Here is a 20391-nt window from a genome sequence, read left to right on the forward strand (position 1 = left end):
TGCCAAGTTGTAACTGCGGGGGGACATTCGTTGACTTAATCTTCTCTAGTCTCACCATCTGCGGTGCTCCCATTGTGGGGGGATGTTAGAGTGTACCTAGCCTTGGTGATAGTTAGGCTAGTGTACCTAGTCTTAGTGCTATAGATAGGTTAGGTTGCTCTTAGCCATTTTTCCAAAAATGTAATCATGCAGGCACTCTATATGTACCGACCAAGAAACCTAATGCAAATCAATCCAATCACGTATCCATCCATTCATACCCGTGTTCACATTCTTTCACTATGTTGTGTATATATTCGTGGAACTGGAGATATAGGTTCTGAACTGTAATATACTTTATCAGAGATAGGACTGTCAGCTATCAGTTATACTCTTAGGCAGCCAGTTACATTGCTGCTATGTATATTATAATCTACTCCACGCTTCAGCATCAAACCCCACATTTGCTCATGCTAAAAGTAAGGTATTGAAATTTTAGCATCAAAATACCCCCCTTTAGCAAAATTTAGCATGAATATTTAGATCTTAGCAAGATAATTTCCTTTTTTTTTACAAAGGGGAAGTCTTTTCATTCGCATTCTCTGTAATCTAAATAAGCAAAGGCAAATAAGGTCTGGGAGCATATAGTATACATATTTGCGCTATCTGTAAACTGTAAAACCAACAGTAGGCCCATAGGAGGTACAGAGAAATAAAGAACAGGGAATGTCACTGTAGTAGTAATTATGCAAAATTAAACAATTGGAATATCCTAAAAGCATCTACCAAGGATAAGTGTGGTAATTTTCCATAGTTACCATAAGAGTTGAATCATTTTGTTTTAGAGCCTAGCTCAACTTGTTAGGTGAGAGGTGTGGTAATGCACCTAACCACTCAGGTTTAAGTCCCCGTCTTGGACTGAATTTTGGGTGCCTATTTTCTCTTGTTAATGAAAAACCATCTAGTTACTCCTATGTTGGATCCTTTTTTTTTGTAAAATTCCTTTGTTTCCCAAATATATCCACAGTCTTAGAGATGCAAGGAAAGAACATATCTAGAATGTTTACATAGTTTTTAAGAAGCAAAGGAATTATATATATAACCTGCCAAATACACTGCTAGAGTATACATCAGAGATTCAGATCAACCAACACATTGCCAGCTCTCATGAGTGTTCGAGGAAAAAAAAACTTGAAGAGATAAAACAACTGCTACCACCTCTATGACCCTGTTTGGTTCCTTGGGACTAAAAACTAGAGACTACATTCTAGTCCATTTTAGTCCATAAATTGCCAAACAAAGGGACTAAAAGAGGGACTAGTAGTCTGTAGTCCAGTAGTCCTTTGAGAGGTGCTATTTGGGACTACTGGACCAAATGGACAGCCCATGCACCTCAATTATTGCTGGCCCCACTGTCTCTCTCTCATCCCTCGCGCTTGAAAGGTCCTAATGGCTAGAGGGGGAGTGAATAGCCTAATAAAAATTTCTACAACAACACTTAACAAAATAGTTAGACAATTATGAGGTGAAGCAAGTGTTGCGTTAGCCTACTCAAAATGCAAGCCACCTACCACAATTCTAGTTTAGATAGTGTCGATTCACACAAGAGGTATGGCACTACCCTATGTTAGTGTGATCTCAAAGGCTAATTAAAGAGCCATACCAACCAAGCAAGCAAGCTCTCACAATTAGTTACACTAAAGAGCTTGTTAACTAGTTTGCGATAATGTAAAGAGAGTGATCAAGATAGTTATACCGCCGTGTAGAGGAGTGAACCAATCAATCACAAGGATGGATAACAATGAAGACCAATCACCTCGGAATCAAAGGATGAACACAATGATTTTTACCGAGGTTCACTTGCTTGCCAGCAAGCTACTCCTCGTTGTGGCGATTCACTCACTTGGAGGTTCACGCGCTAATTGGCTTCACACACCAAACCCTCAATAGGGTGCCGCACAACCAACACAAGATGAGGATCACACAAGCCACGAGCAATTCACTAGAGTACCTTTTGGCGCTCCGCCGGGGAAAGGTCAAGAACCCCCCACAATCACCACGATCGGAGCCGGAGACAATCACCACCCTCTGCTCAACGATCCTCGCTGCTCTAAGCCATTAGGTGGCGGCAACCACCAAGAGTAACAAGTGAAATCCACAGCGAAGCACGAACACCAAGTGCCTCTAGATGCAAACACTCAAGCAATGCACTTGGATCACTCACAATCTCACTATGATGATAAATCAATGATGGAGATGAGTGGGAGGACTTTGGCTAGGCTCACAAGGTTGCTATGTCAATGAAAATGGCCAAAGATATGAGCCACAGCTGGCCATGGGGCTTAAATAGAAGCCCCCACGAAATAGAGCCGTTGTACCCCTTCACTGGGCACACTGCGCTCTGACCGGATGCTCCGGTCCAACTGACCGGACCCTGGACTCAGCATCCGGTCCACTGATGAACACCACGCGTCACTAGCTTCAAACGTTGTTCGTCAGATTCCAACGGCTACGAAGTTGACCGGACACTCCGGTAAAATTGACCGGACACTGGAGCCTCAGCGTCTGGTCGAGTATAGTAAGGGTCAAAAACCGGTTTTTCTCGACCGGACGCGTCCGGTCCACCTCGACCGGACACAGCCCAGTGTCCGGTGGTAAACCCTAGCCTCTGTATCGCCAGTCAACACGACCGGACGTAGGCAGTCAGCGTCCGGTGCTTTTGGATCCAGCGTCCGGTCACTTGACCGACGATGGCATCTCCTCTGTTTTCACTTCTAACTTCTTCACCCTTGCTCCAATGTGCCAACTACCAAGTGTATAACCTTGTGCACATGTGTTAGCATATTTTCACAAATATTATCAAGGGTGTTAGCATTCCACTAGATCCTAAATGCACATGCAATGAGTTAGAGCATCTAGTGGCACTTTGATAACCGTATTCCGATACGAGTTTCACCCCCTTAATAGTACGACTATCAAACCTAAATGTGATCACACTCTCTAAGTGTCTTGATCAAAAAAACAAAATAGCTCCTTTGGTTTATACCTTTGCCTTGAGCTTTTTGTTTTTCTCTTTCTTCTTTTCAAGTTTAAGCTCTTGATCATCGCCATGCCATCACCATTGTCATGCTATGATCTTCATAAGCTTCTCTACTTAAAGTGTGCTACCTATCTTATGATCACTTGATAAACTAGGTTAGCACATAGGGTTTCATCAATTCACCAAAACTAAACTAGAGCTTTCAATCTCCCCCTTTTTGGTAATTGATGACAACCCTTATACAAAGATATGAATTAAAATTCAATTGAATCCATGTTGCTTGCCCAAGCATATTTACCATTTGTAAAAGGATATGGACAAGTTTCATGAACCCTAAATGGTAGCAATTTCTCCCCCTACATATGTGCTAAGAGTTTGGAGTGTAGCTTGCACATATGCTTAGATAGGGAATATAGGAGTCAATGTCTACCAAATGATGCTAAGGTATAAAAGATGGACCTTTGAAGTGTGATACCAATCGGAGTGCACCAATATACCATCCTTAGCACCATGGTTAGTTCAATAACACTTGGAAACATACTTTGAAAAGATATCACTTGTAAAGACTTACATGAAAATGAAAGTTATTTAGTGATTTTATTTCATCATTCGATCTTACAACTAGCATTCATCACACAAGCATGGATATGTAAATTTAATACTTGTGCCATGCAAGCAAATATATGAAATGTACATTCAAATGCACCATTCAAGTTCATGACCTTGCTCCCCCTACTTGTGTACTCAAAATTTTAGTTGATCCCTTTCCTTTTTCATATCTCTCCCTTATCTTTGTTTCTCTCTCCCCCTTGTTTCTCTTTCCTCCTTATCTTTGTTTCTCTCCCCCTTTGTCATCAATGACCACAAAGGTTCTAAATGTAGATAGAATTACTTGTAGGGTCGAGATTATTAATGTCAATCAATGGGGTGAGGGTTATTTTCCCAAATTTGGTTCAATTCTAGATTATTCCCCAAAGATATTTAACTCGGTTTGATCCAAGGACAAGCTTCTTCACACCTCCAAATAAGGGTTATCTTGTACCATATTGAGTTAAACACTTATAGTTCATTTTCTAGATTAAACACTAGGTTTATAAGCCCATAAACATGTCATATGCCATCACTAGATCAAGTCAAGCATAGAAGCAATAGTGATACCATACTGACATCAAAATTTATTTGATTTTCATGAATGAGCCTAATAAGATAGAACCATTTGAAAGTTCGTAATAGGATTGAAAATATGACTAGATGCACTAAACATGTTCTTAGCAAGGATGTATGTTATGCCAATCAACTTTTACCTTGGGATGCTCGAAGGAGAGGCATGTCATATTGGTGGGGGTGCATCAACATATATTTGAGAAATCCAATATGTTCAACTCATTCCTTAGCTTGCAAAACCTTTTCTCATCCAACGGCTTGGTGAATATATCGGCAAGTTGATCTTCGGTGCCTACACTCTCAATACAAATGTTCCCTTTTTGTTGGTGATCTCTTATGAAATGGTGGCGGACATCAATATGCTTTGTTCTTGCATGTTGAATTGGATTGTTTGTCAACTTGATTGCACTCTCATTGTCACATAGCAATGGCACTTTCTTGAACTTGATTCCAAAGTCACTCAAAGTGGCCTTCATCCAAAGTACTTGTGCACAACAACTACCGGCGGATATGTATTCGGCTTCGGCGGTTGATAATGCAACACTATTTTGCTTCTTTGATGACCATGAAATAAGTGATCTTCCCAACAATTAACATGTGCCCGAGGTGCTCTTCCTTTCTATCTTGCATCCCGCATAATCCGAGTCGGAGTAACCAACTAGCTCAAACTTTGCTCCTTTGGGATACCACAAACCAACATTTGGTGTATGCTTCAAGTACCTCAAAATTCTCTTTGTAGCCTTCAAATGACTTTCTCTTGGTGAGGCTTGAAATCTTGCACACATGCATACACTAAACATGACATCCGGCCTTGATGCGGTCACATAGAGTAGGCTTCCAATCATAGACCGATACAACTTTTGATCTACCATGTTTCCACTTGCATCACTATCCAAGTTGCCATTGGTTCCCATTGGTGTGCTAATGACTTTGCTATCAATTATGCCAAACTTCTTGATCATGTCCTTGATGTACTTGCCTTGACTCACAAATGTACCATTTTTCAATTGCTTGATTTGAAGACCAAGGAAGTAACTCAACTCTCTAATCATGGACATCTCAAACTCATTAGCCATCATCTTTCCAAATTCATCACAAAATTCTTGATTGGTTGATCCAAATATGATGTCATCAACATAGATTTACAATACAAATAGATGTTTTCCAATCTTCTTGATGAAAAGAGTGGTGTCAACCTTGCCCATGGTGAACCCTTTAGACAGTAGGAAATCTCTTAATCTCTCATACCATGCTCTAGGTGCTTGCTTTAAGCCATACAAAACCTTCTTCAACTTGTACACATGGTTGGGCTTCTTATCATCTTCAAAACTGAGAGGTTGCTCAACATATACTTCTTCATTGATGTAGCCATTTAGAAATGCACTCTTAACATCCATTTGATAGAGCTTGATGTTGTGAGCACAAGCATAGGCTAGCAAGATTCTTATTGCTTCCAATCTAGCAACCGGGGCATATGTTTCTCCAAAGTCAAGACCTTCAACTTGTGTATATCCTTGTGCTACCTATAATAGAACCGCCCAATTTATACAAGATCAAGTACGGCTGTCCCCGCTAACACGTTGACACACACATACTTTCACTCATATAAACCCGGTAGTCCGCCGAGTGTCCCAAAAGACCTCGGTAAATCAACATCACAACCAAGATCGCGTGATTAAGCAAATACACATCACATACGTAGGGTTGCAGCGGAAAATAATATTACAAGTGGATTCATAAATAATAGTACAAGTTTGGGTTTCAAAACCGATTAGTAAAAACAACATAGCTTTCAAAAGATTACATTAATATATGTTCCAAATATATTGCTAGCATAAGTGACATCATCCGACAAAAGCATATAGATGAGAAGTAACTATAGAATCACCGAGCCACCGGCGGTTAGCCACCATCTTCACAGGCCGAAAACTTCACCTGCAACATGGTGGGATAAACCCTGAGTACGAGAAGGTACTCAGCTAGACTTACCCATCAAAACCAGAAATAAAAGACACCAAGGGTCATGCAAGGCTTATGAGGTGGGCTAGCTTGACACAGTTGCATAAAAGAGCTTATGAATATAGTGACCAATTTAAACTTAGCATCAAGTTTATCATCATTTTACCTGTCCACTAGATTAGCACCTATACTAGAGCACTCACTTATTAGGAGCACACAATATTAACCATAGCAGGTATAATAAGGCTGTCATCATCATATCATCATTCCTGAACCATTATGTTATTTAGTGTATCTACTTTGGAGATAAGCCCATCAAGTTCTCACTAACCGGGAGAGACGGCGACTCGAATCGAATTACAACTCAGCTGAGGGGGTATTCCAAACTCTCACCCTGGCATACTTTGCAAGGGTAGCCGTGGGTCACCTTTGGGACAACTCAGGAACCAAATTCGCGGGTTCGATCAGCGCCAGCGCTCTTAGGGATTACCCTTCTGCCAGGACGATCAGGACTTTTAAATCACCTTCCCTTGGACTCACGCCTACGGCTCCCTTCCAAGGCGTACTTTATACTTATCGACTCCCGGCCTGAGTTGAGCTACTCGGCTTCGCAGTCGGTCTTCAGACACAGCCAACTAAGAGAGAGGCATGCGTTCAACATGAACAGGAAAGGCTCCAAGATTCAGTCCTTAAGCGACACAGACGGAGTCACTGCAAACCGGCAAGCCTTCGTCCAGTCTTCATTTCAAATTAAGACTGGTTCTTTTCCACGATAGCAAATATAGCCAACCGTGCCACATATATCTTTCTATATCTCGTAGGTGATAGGAAATCACCTGACTTCTACCATGTTTAAGCAGGGCTAAGCACTACATGAGCCTGAGCTACATAGGATTCAGGGTAACAATATCTGGACAAGGATTGGGTAACCAATGCAGCAAGTGTTTGCATCCAATACCTAAACTTAATGCAACAATATATGTAATAATAATACTGTAACTGCATTTCGGAAATTAGGAGGCTTAATATGCTCCGGGGCTTGCCTGGGATCCGACACAAGTCAGTTCAGTTAGCTTGCACCGTCCTGGTGACATCTTAGGTCCTAGCACTTGCTTAGTCCTTCCATCTTCGGGATAGATCCATCAAACGCTGTCTTCGGGTTTGGCTCCAACATCACATCCTTCACGTGGTGCATCTAGCGTACCTATATGAGATGCAATATGCGAGTGCATGAATATAAAGAATGGTAATACAAGAGGTATCACATAAACATTCAAGACAAACACAAGATTATGCAAGACATAGACACCAATAGCTATTTAACTAACATCACACAACTAACTATAGAGAGCAAGCACATCAAGCATGACACAAGTTTGACAAGGTTACAAGTATCATAACTTGACCATCAACAAGGCATAAGCCACACTTAGCAATATACAAGCAAACACTATAATTGGAATCTGCAAATTTCTGGACATGCAAACAGTAGCTACAAGATTTAGCGATAACTGGAGTTACACAAATCCAAATGACTTGCAAGAAGACATTATGGAAAGCTTATGGAATTTTATACAACTTTGTTATTATCACCAAAAGCTCATTCAAATCCTAACTAGATCAAACACTAGCATCTTCCAGATCTGCTCAGAATACAATCAAAACCTGACAGAAGACTTAAAAGTCATGTAACTCCTACACTATCTGGCCTATGACCTTACAATTTGAACACAAGCAAGATCATGAAATTTGATACAACTTTTGTATTCACTACAACCATAGCAAACATCATTTACACCACGAATATAATTGCACAAGCAAAACTGCAATTGCAACCCAACAGCAGTGGTACAGAAAACTGATAAGAACTTCAGAGAAGCACAACTGGAGTTCTAGGCCTCCAACAAACATGAACCATAACTTTTTGAAAAGCCTAGGAAGTTACCTACAACTTTCTTATTCTCATATTAAGATGATTCTATAGTTAGAAGGGTCAATTAATCCAATAATTGCATCTCTGTCCAAAACATAGACAGAAACTGACATGCCACTTTAAATAGCTATAAATGGAGTTATACATGTCCAATAAATGTGGTTCTAGACTTTTTAGAAATCTTATCAAATTCTAAACAACTTTGTTGTAAACACCTAAAGCTAATTCTACTATTAAGAAGGCCCCACAAGACCAACAAGGTAACCCTATCAGAGTTTGGGCAGAAACAGCCACTGATATTTAAGCAAGTATAACTCAAGATCTACTTAACCAAAAATCATAATATTTAGCTTTTTGAAAAGCTTAATAAAATTCCTACAACTCATGTATTATCATCAAGTCATGATTCATAACCTAACTAAGCCAATTAATTTAATCTTGCAGACCTATTCAGAATAGTGGTAAGGCAATACAGGTAATTTGTTATTTTTATAGATCTTAAACTATCAAGCCTAAAATACTGAAATTTTTACCAGACATCACTAATCACATCAGTAACACTCCATAAAAATTTCACTTCATTTGGAGCCCTATATCTACAGTTATGAAAAAAAGACAAATACCACTAGCATTACAAACCTAGCTGCATAATATATTTTTACAGCTAAAACTTTAAAGTAAAACATGTAATATTATAGATCTAGTGCATAGAGAATTTCACAAGGATTCCAAAAAGTCCACATTTGTTATTTTAGGAGTTTTCTACTAATTAATATGAATTTTCCAATTTCATCAATCAAATCTGTAAAAATCAAAGAAAGGAATACAAATCATGCACCGGGGTCCCTGCATTTATCCCAAATTAAGTCGAACGAAAAGATCCTTTTCTGCACTGTTCACAGGAGTCACTAGTTCTTCACAAAACCCCCTGCCTTTTCCCTTATTCGAGCGCGAGGTGCTTCTCTCCTTCTTCACGGAGTCACAGAAACGGAGCAGAGCATCGGCTCGAGGACGTGGCCGGGCTCTGGGATTCCAGCGGGGAAGCGACCCTAGGGCAGCGGGAAGGGGCTGGCCGGCCTAGCCATAGCTAGCTATGGCCCGCGCCTGGCCAAGCCTGGCCAGATGCAGCAGCAGCGGCCTGCCCACGGCAGCAGGCGGCCCAGCGGCCGGCACGCCGGCGGCAGCAGTCTGTAGGTGACCGCACGACTGAGGAGATGGCGCAGAGGAGCAACACGAGGCCAAGAAGAGGAGGACAAAGTTGGTTGGGGCGGCAGGGTGCTGGTTGCTGGTCGGCCATGGAGCTCCACTCCTTGTCCATGGTGGCCGCTCGAACTAGAGAGCAGAGAGAGGCGCTGGGGTGACAGAGGGAGTGGGGAGGCGAGTGAGGAAGGCCGGATGTCCATTCAAGAGAGCATAGAGGCGCTGGGACGCATGTTGGCATGGAGCAGGGAGGTGGGGCGCTGCTGCCCTGCATGGTGGCCACGCCCTGGACACGCGCCCATTACGTCGAGCACGTGGCGGGTGATGAACGGGGCATGGCGGGCGGCGCTTTGGGCTGGATCTAGGCCGAATCAGGACATGGGCCGAATACGAAGATCGAAGCCCGCACGAAGCTCTACGTTTTTCATTAAGGGGGTTCAGCCATTAGCAAAACATATTAGAAGATAAATGTATGCCAAAACAGCAGTGTCAACACCTTGACGGCAGTCACGGAAACTCGCTTTCGGTGGTCAAAACTTCTTCAAACTGAATCCAACTTTTTGTATGCTCTTCACCAAGATGTAAACTCCAACTTTCACTTTTGGGTCAACTTGAGATGCTTAACGAATTTTAGAGAACGCGAGACGCCAACGCCGATGTCGATGAATTTTAGACTTAGAATATTTCTAAGTGTTGCAGACTACAGCGGAATCAATCTTGTGACCTTTGATTGTCAAGCTTAGAGATAGATTTAGACTTAGGTCCTTAAATAAAGTTTGTAGTACACAAACTATACTACAACTTTTGTTTAAGGTCAAACCTCGTATCTTGAATATAAACCATTCTTTTAGTTTGGTCAAAGCAGCATCTCGTTAACCCTAGAATTAGAGTTTTCGACCAATTGAGGCCTTTTCTTGACATGTGCTCAACACAAACCCTTCATGACTTTTGCTGTAGAGTTCAATTAGTGTTGTTTGAGCAAGGTTGCAAGGTTTGGTTGACTTCATAGGTTTCCATCCACTTGATAAAGCAATTCATGCAAAGATATGACTTATCATTTCATGTGACTTTTTGATTCCAAACTTCATGAAACTTTTCCAGTGATCAATATAGATGGATATCGATGTGAGACACATGAAGATATTTCAATAACATCAGCCAAGCATATATCTTGAAAAGGGCCTATATGTAAAGCAAGGGTGCAATATCCGAGTTTAGGTTGGGGCTTATTTCCATAGGTTTGATCTTGACATCTCCATCGTCACTTAATCTGTCATGTTTAAGCTTAAACTCATTGCTTAACTGGTGACAAACACCTGGGGTGTTACAGCTACCAATCTTGCTTTGTTCCTTACTACTATCCCATCTTGATCTTGCTTGTTTCTAAAGACCCATTTGGTTCTAATCACATTATGTCCCTTTGGTCTTTCTACCATTTCCCATACTTGATTTCTTGTGAAGTTGTTTAGCTCTTCATGCATAGCATTGACCCAATCAACATCCTTCAAAGCTTCATCTATCTTCTTTGATTCAATGGATGATACAAAAGAGAAGTGTTCACAAAATGATGCCAATCTTGATCTTGTTTGTACACCTCTAGAAATATCACCAATGATTGTATCCAAAGGATGATCTCTTGCAATACTTGTTGGTTGGAGCAACAGAACTTGATTGCTTGCACTAGCTTGATCATTGGGTTGAGATGATGTACTAGCCACTTGATCTTGTTTATTGTCATGAGATCCATTTGCACTAACTTGATTTGTATCATCTTGCACATTTGAGTTAGAGAGTACTTGCACTTGATCATCTTCATCATCAATCACTTGCCTAGGCCTCAATTCACCAATATCCATGTTCTTTATGGCATTTGAAAGTTGAATGCCTCTAACATCTTCCAAGTTCTCATTCTCTTCTTGTGAACCCTTGGTTTCATCAAATTCAACATCATGAACTTCCTCAAGAGTACCACTATCCAAATTCCAAACTCTACATGCTTTGCTTGAGGTGGAATAGCCAAGTAGGAATCCTTCATCACATTTCTTGTCAAATTTGCCCAATCTAGTGCCTTTCTTCAAGATGTAGCATTTGCAACCAAAGACCTGAAAATATGCAATGTTGGGCTTTCTACCATTCAAGAGCTCATATGGTGTCTTCTCTTTCAATCGGTGACAATAGAGGCGGTTGCTACAATAGCAAGCCGTGTTGATAGCTTTGGCCCAAAAGGATTGACTCACATTGTACTCATTAAGCATAGACCTTACCATATCAATAAGTGTTCTATTCTTCCTCTCAACAAGGCCATTTGATTGGGGTGTATACTTGGCCGAGAATTGATGCCTAATTCCAAATTCATCACATAACTCATCAATTCTAGTATTCTTGAACTCACTACCATTGTCACTTCTAACTCTCTTGATGGTTGTTTCAAACTCATTGTGAATGCCTTTGACAAATGATTTGAATGTTACAAATACATCACTTTTGTCCACTAGAAAGAATACCCATGTGTATCTAGTGTAGTCATCCACTATTACAAATTCATATTTGTTACCACCGATACTAGTATATTGTGTTGGCCCAAACAAATCCATGTGCAATAACTCAAATGATTTACTAGTGCTCATCATGCTTTTCTTAGGATGGGTGTTTCCAACTTGTTTGCCGGCTTGACAAGAGCTACAAAGCTTATCCTTTTCAAACACAACATCTTTCAAGCCTTTAACTAAGTCATGCTTAATCAATCTATTCAATTGTTTCATTCCAACATGACCAAGCCTTCTATGCCATAACCAACCCATGCTAGACTTAGTGAACAAGCATGTAGATAATTTAGCTTCACTAGCATTGAAATCAATCAAGTATAGATTCTCATATCTAAAGCCTTTGAAGATCAAGTTAGAGTCATCTACACTTATGATCTCTACATTATCTACTCCAAATATACATTTGAATCCAAGATCACACAATTGAGCTACGGATAGCAAATTGAAGTTCAAGCTCTCTACTAGCAATACATTAGAAATTCTCAAGTCATTGGATATTGCAATCTTACCAAGCCCTTTGACTTTGCCTTTGCCATTGTCACCAAATGTGATACTATCATAGCCATCATTGCCATTGGTGTTGATTGAGTTGAACATTCTTGCATCACCGGTCATGTGTTGAGTGCACCCACTATCAAGAACCCAATGCCTTCCTCTGGCTTTATAATTGACCTACAAAAGAAGATCAATTCTTTTTAGGTACCCAAACTTGCTTGGGTCCTTGAAGGTTAGCAACCAAGCTCTTTGGCACCCAAATGGCTTTCTTCTTTGAGCCCATCCATGGTTTACCAATGAACTTAGCCTTTACATCATTTGTACCCTTAACAAGCATATAGGAAGAATTAAGCTTAATGGAGGATACATTAGCATTTTTGCTTTTGTTGGTGCATTCATGCTCTCTATGACCAACTTGCTTGCAACTAGTGCAAAACCGACCATTGTTCTTCACAAAACTTGTCTTGTGAGGAGCAAAGGTTGCCTTGCCTTTCTTAGGGGTATAGCCCAATCCCTCTTTGTAGAGAGAAGCTCTTTGGCTACCTAAGGCCATAAGCAAGCGGTCCTCACCACCATAAGCCTTAGCTAAGGTGTGAGTGAGCTTAGTTACCTCCTTCTTGAGGTTTTCATTCTCAACCACTAGTGAGGTGTCACAAGTGAGACCATCACTACTAGATGAGGTAGAAGTGGAAGTGCTACAAGAAGGGTTAGTAGGAGCAACAATGATAGGCATAGATAGTGATGTATCAATTATATCACAAGTTAAACCTGCATTGCAAGTTTCAACATGCTTCTTTTTATTTTGCTCATCAAGCAAAGAGGAATGAGCCTTTTCAAGCTTTTTGTGAGCTTTGCCAAGCTTCTCATTGGCTTCCTCTAGCCTCTCATGAGATGCATTGAGCTCATCAAAGGCTTGCTTAAGGGCTTTTAGTTCCTTACGCAAGCTTTTGCATTTCCTTCTCTTGATATCAAAGTGTTCTCTAGCATCTTCTAGCATGTCAAATAATTCATCCTTAGTAGGTTTATCATCATCACTATCACTATCATTTTCCTTTTCATGTTCATTATCATCAATATGTTCTTCATCACTTTCATCCTCACAAGAATGTACCTTAGTGGCCTTAGCCATGAAGCATGATGAAGATTCAAATAGAGAAGGCTTCTCATTAATAGCAATGCTTGCAAGAACCTTCTTCTTGGTGGTCTTGTGATCATCACTATCATCATCATCATCACTTGAGGAAGCATCACTATCCCAAGTGACTACATATGAACCACCCTTCTTCTTCTTGAACGCCATCTTGTCCTTTTTCTCTTTCTTTTCCTTCTTGTCCTTCTTCTTGTTCTTCTTGTTGTCATCATCATTGTCACTATTGTATGGGCATTGAGCAACAAGATGATCTTTGCTTCCACACTTGAAGCACCTTCTTGACTCTTCTTTGTTCTTGGATGAAGACTTCTTTATTCTAGCACGATAGCCCTTCTTCACCATGAACTTGCCAAATCTCTTGACAAATAGAGCCATCTTCTCATCATCATCATCATCCCATGATTCATCTTCTTCACTTGATGTATCTTGCTTTGCTTTGCCCTTAGATGATGTGGCTTTGAATGCCACGCTCTTCTTCTTCTCATCCTTCTTCTCATCTTTCTTCTCCTTCTTTTCTTCCTTCTCATCTTCATCTCTATATGTATCATTGGTCATGATGTCTCCCAATACTTGGATTGGTGTTATGGTGTCCAAACCGCTTCTCACTAGAATGGTGACCAATATGCCAAATCTTGAAGGCAAGCATCTCAAGAACTTGTGGGAGAAGTCCTTGTCCTTCACCTCTTCTCCAAGTGCTTTGAGATCATTGATAAGCACTTGAAGCCTATGGAACATCTCCGGCACACTCTCGTCATCCTTCATCTTGAAGCTTGCAAACTTTTCTTTGAGGATATATGCCTTTACACCCTTCATGGCTTGAGTGCCCTCAAATGATTCTTCCAACTTCTTCCAAGCTTCATGTGCCATCTCAATATTCTTGATTTGCTCAAATGTTCTTTCATCAATTGCATCATGAATGGCACTTAGAGCAATGCCATTGTTTTGGAGAAGCACTTCTTCGGCGGTGGTGGGATTCTCCGGATCACCAATCTCAATTTTGGTTTCTACCACCTTCCACACCTTTCTATTGATTGACTTGATATGTGTGGTCATCTTTGACTTCCAATAAGGATAATTTGTGCCATCAAATTGGGGTGGCTTCTTGGTGTTGTTGATTTAAGCCATTTTAACACCGAAGGTTGTTAAGCCTCAAATAACGGTGACCTCAGCTTTGATACCACCTGAAAGGTCCTAATGGCTAGAGGGGGGTGAATAGCCTAATAAAAATTTCTACAACAACACTTAACAAAATAGTTAGACAATTATGAGGCGAAGCAAGTGTTGCGCTAGCCTACTCAAAATGCAAGCCACCTACCACAATTCTAGTTTAGATAGTGTTGATTCACACAAGAGGTATGACACTACCCTATGTTAGTGTGCTCTCAAAGGCTAATTAAAGAGCCACACCAACAAAGCAAGCAAGCTCTCACAATTAGTTACACTAAAGAGCTTGTCAACTAGTTTGCGATAATGTAAAGAGAGTGATCAAGATAGTTATACCGCCGTGTAGAGGAGTGAACCAATCAATCACAAGGATGGATAACAATGAAGACCAATCACCTCGGAATCAAAGGATGAACTCAATGATTTTTACCGAGGTTCACTTGCTTGCCGGCAAGCTACTCCTCGTTGTGGCGATTCACTCACTTGGAGGTTCACGCGCTAATTGGCTTCACACGCCAAACCCTCAATAGGGTGCCGTACAACCAACACAAGATGAGGATCACACAAGCCACGAGCAATTCACTAGAGTACCTTTTGGCGCTCTGTCGGGGAAAGGTCAAGAACCCCTCACAATCATCATGATCGGAGCCGGAGACAATCATCATCCTCCGCTCAACGATCCTCGCTGCTCCAAGCCGTCTAGGTGGTGGCAACCACCAAGAGTAACAAACAAAATCCACAGTGAAACACGAACACCAAGTGTCTCTAGATGCAAACACTCAAGCAATGCACTTGGATCACTCCCAATCTCACTATGATGATGAATCAATGATGGAGATGAGTGAAAGGACTTTGGCTAGGCTCACAAGGTTGCTATATCAATGAAAATGGCCAAAGATATGAGCCACAGCCGGCCATGGGGCTTAAATAGAAGCCCCCACAAAATAGAGCCGTTATACCCCTTCACTGGGCACACTGCGCTCTGACCGGACGCTCTGGTCCAACTAACCGGACCCTGGACTCAGCGTCCGGTCCACTGATGAACGCCATGCGTCATCAGCTTCAAACATTGTTCGTTAGATTCCAACGGCTACGAAGTTAACCAGACGTTGGAGCCTCAGCGTTTGGTCGAGTACAGTAAGGGTCAAAAACCGGTTTTCCTCGACCGGACGCATCCGGTCCACCTCGACCGAACACAGCCCAGCGTCTGGTGGTAAACCCTAGCCTCTGTACCGCCAGTCAATGTGACCGAACGCAGGCAGTCAGCGTCCAGTGCTTTTGGATCCAGCGTCCGGTCACTTGACCGACACTGGCATCTCCTCTGTTTTCACTTCTAACTTCTTCACCCTTGCTCCAATGTGCCAACTACCAAGTGTATAACCTTGTGCACATGTGTTAGTATATTTTCACAAATATTATCAAGGGTGTTAGCATTCCACTAGATCCTAAATGCACATGCAATGAGTTAGAGCATCTAGTGGCACTTTGATAACCGTATTCCGATACGAGTTTCACCCCTCTTAATAGTACGGCTATCAAACCTAAATGTGATCACACTCTCTAAGTGTCTTGATCACAAAAACAAAATAGCTCCTTTTGGTTTATACCTTTTCCTTGAGCTTTTTGTTTTTCTCTTTCTTCTTTTCAAGTTTAAGCTCTTGATCATCGCCATGCCATCACCATTGTCATGCTATGATCTTCATAAGCTTCTCTACTTGAAGTGTGCTACCTATCTCATGATCACTTGATAAACTAGGTTAGCACATAGGGTTTCATCAATTCACCAAAACCAAACTAGAGCTTTCAGCGCTGCTGCCCGCCATGGAGGCATTGGTGCGCCTGATCCGCGCGCCGCAGGAGGCGCTCGCCACGGCCTTGAGCCGCCGCTCCTCCACCACGCCGCCGAGGAGAGGCTGCATCTTCATCGGTGAGGGGCGGCCTCGCCGCACTGGGGAGGGGCATCCGCACCGAGGGGGGGGGCCTTGCTAGGCTGCATCCGCGGCGGGGAGGGGTGCCCGCGTCGTGCTGCATCCGCGCCTATGTCGGCCAGCGCCAGGCTCGGTCGAAAGATAAAAGAAGGGCATTTTAGTCTTTGGAACTGCTAGCGCCCGAACGTCCTATCTGGGCGCTAGCATCCGGATGCTCGAGGCAGTTGCGCCTGACCGTGCCCGCCCGCTCGCCCCCATTTCTCGCGCATGCCTCGATCTGCGCTCGTTTCCCCACGCTTGCGCTCGCACCCCTAGCTCGCCCCCACAGCACACCGTGTCCGCCTTCGCCATGCCCCACGTGCGCGACGAGCATGCCCCATCGCCCCCCTGACCATAGCACCCCCATCCGTTGACCCCCAACGCCTCCGTCCACTATCCCCCGACGAGCCACGCGCCCCCGGCCGCCTGGCTCGCCCCTCGGCCGAACAACATAGAAAGCTGAAATAAAACATGTGTAACAACACGGAACAACTACTGCAACATTAGGCTCAAGCAGCTAAAACACCATGAACATATTATTGTAACAACACGGAACAACTACTGCAACATTAGGTTGAAGCAGCTAAAACACTATGAACATATTATTGCAACAACACGGAACAACTGCTGCAACTGAAAGCTGGAATAAAACACGTGCAACAACACAAAACAACTACTGCAACATTAGACACAAGCAACTGAAACACCATGAACATATTATTGCAACAACACGGAAGAACTATTGCAACATTAGGCTGAAGTAGCTGAAACACCATGAACATATTATTGCAACAACACGGAACAACCGCTGCAACTGAAACAATTTGGAAAGTATTATTGCAATAATTAAGTGAACCATATGAAAACATCCTGATGAGAAATGATTGCAACATTGTGTAGAAACAGGTGAAACATTTTGAACAAAGTGCTTGCAACAATCATTTGAAACACTTGCAACATATCAACAAAAGTGCAACATGCCAGATGTACTTTTGCAATCAACCATATGATTCTACTGCAACATACCTCCAAAGCTTCTGAAACAATTGAAAAGACACAATTGCAACATGGGGGAAGAGAAGAGAGCCTGGCGCGGGGAGCGCCATGGCCGTCGGATCTGCAGGCGTCCAGAGCTCCTTGTGGGGAGGACGCCGGTGTGGGGGAGGGGGAGAGGGGCGCCGCCGCGGAGGAGGACGCCGGGGTCGGGGAAGGAGCGGTTCGAGCGGGGGCGGCGCCGCGCGAGTAGCTCGGGAGGGGTGCGATGGCGAGTGGCCTAGGCGGGGGTGGCACCGGTGAGCAGCTCATTGCTACCGCGAGCGGGGGCGCACGGCTCGGGCGGGGCGGCGCCGCGAGCGGCTCGGGAGGGAGCAGCGGCGAGCGTCTCGTTGCTACCCGAGCGTGGGCGCACCGTATGGAGCAGGCTGAGCGACGTGGGGCAAGCGGATAAGGATAAGCCACGAGCTAGTGGAGGAGAGCGAGCCACGTCTGGAGGTGAAAGTGAAGGGTGAGACGCCCGACATAAATGATTACCATTTAGTCTTTCAGCAGCTTTAATGCCTTTTAATCCCCTCTACATCTCTACTTGAACTTGAAGTCTTGCGTTCATACTAGCTCCATATGAAGCTAGCTAGCAGGAACATCGAGAGTGGGGAAAAGAAAGGAGTCGCAGGTGAGCAGAAGGAGAAGAAAAGGAGGACGTAGATTAGTAGGAGCTGGCGATTCCTGGAGCCTGACGATCCAGGAACCAAGGGAGGTCGGATCGGGTGTGGGAGATGCACAAAGTGAGACGATGACGTGTCGATTTCTCAGCTCGCCGCGCCGTGTAGTGTGTACACTACGATTGGGCATATGCATCCATCAGGACTTGAGCACCTGAAAACCCCCATTCTGCTGAAGAGATGAAATCGTGATGGGAAATGCTTCATGTAAAACCCATTTGTACAACTCTATTATAGTTGTACCCAAGTATTTGAACCCTTTGATCCATATATTAGCAACCACCCAAGAGATTTTCACTGTTGGTCACTCCTGGTCTAGACATGTTTGTTAACTAATTTGTTATCTAGGGGAAGTAGTACTGATTAGATCAGCACCCTACCATCAGTTTTATTTCAGTACATTGGCTGTTTTGACTATTATGTGAGCAAGCTTGCAAAAGTTTTACCTTAGGCAATCTTTACACATTAACCTCTTATACTTTCTAAATATTGGAGTCTAAAATACTTTTGAGGTGAAATCTAAAATATTTGTGATGCGATATGGATCCAATTTTTATGCACCTATTCTGATTAAGATGTTTGACTTCATTTTTGTAGAAAGCCTTGAAGTGGAGAAAGAGCTGTGAAGATGGAGGACTACGAGTACCTATGCTTTGTTGCTGAAAATATTAGTTCTTTTCTGTATCTTCTTATCTACGAAAATTTATCTTATTTCATTGTGGATCTACTGCTAGCATAAAGTATCCCCTATGCTATGAATTCTGCAAATTTTAAACTATGGTGTATCCTATGCTTCTGGAACACGTACTTCTAGAAGTGACAATGAGGAGAATGACTCGTGCTTTTAATCAATGCAACTAGCATCCTAGCAGGAGAAGATGCATATCTGGATGCAATATCACACTGGACATGTGTTAGGAACGGCCTGTCATGTGGGGCCATGCTAGGCTGGCACAGGGGGCTTGGGGGCTTCTGGCTACATAAAGGAACGAGTAGGCCAGAAGCACGGGAGAGAACAAATTATCCAATATCAGCAGGTTACCTTTCCTTTCGCTATTACTGTTCATCTTCTTCCTCAAGTTCCTTCCTCTTGTGCCCAGATTTTCTTTTCTAGATCCTTCTAGTAACTTCTTCCTAGCACCTTAATTCCCCTCCTTGCTGCCTTCCCCTGATTCTATCTCTTATTGTATCGGATATTATTACCTATGCTGATTGATTTGGAGTTGGAGTGATCTGAGTTCATCCTTTAGATCGTGTGCTGCTAACAATTGGTATCAGAGCCAGGTTGATTCCTCTTGGACGCGCTCGTCACCTCCACCAACCCCGTCGCGCCGCTCGACGCCGTCCAGAAGGTCGCCATCGCGCTGCCCCACAGCTCCAAGTCGTCGTGCCTCGGCTCCGTGCTCGAGTCCGACCTCGCCTGCCCAGAGCAGCTCACCGTTGACGCTGCGACATCCGCGTGCACCACCACCAAGCAGTTCGATGCCCCGGTGGTCGCCGACAACTGGGGCGGGCTCTTCGAAGGAGGCAATGACTCTGTCGAGCAGCCTGCCCACATCCTGGAGAAGTCGGCTACCACCGACCCTGCTGACGGCGCCGACATCTCCCTCGCCGACATCTCCCTCGAGCTCGCGTCCGACGCCGAGGTGGTCCCGGACAACTGGGGAGGGCTGTTCGAGCAGCCTGCCCATGACCCGGAGGAGCGCGACCTCGACCTCTCTGCCATCGACGTCTTCGGCTCTGCCCAGATCCACAACGAGCACGGCTTCACCTCCAACGTCCCTGTCGCGCTGCTCGACGTCGTCCACAAGCCCGCTCCCATGCTTGACACCACCTCCACTGACTCCGACGGCACCTTCGACTCCGACTTCTCTAGAAGTGACGGCGAGGCTGCCTCCACTGATGAGCACAACCCCAGCCCCGCGGAGAGTCCTCACCGCCTAGCCGCCACGCTTGACAACCTCGACCGCCTCAGCCTCCTTCCAGATGTGCTCCTCCGCGACATGGTCTCTCGCCTCCCCGTCAAGGATGCCGCGCGCATGGCGGTGCTTTCCCGCCGCTGGAGGCCTCTCTGCG

The sequence above is a fragment of the Miscanthus floridulus genome, chromosome 13 (assembly GCF_019320115.1).
Source record: "Miscanthus floridulus cultivar M001 chromosome 13, ASM1932011v1, whole genome shotgun sequence".
NCBI lineage: Eukaryota > Viridiplantae > Streptophyta > Magnoliopsida > Poales > Poaceae > Miscanthus > Miscanthus floridulus.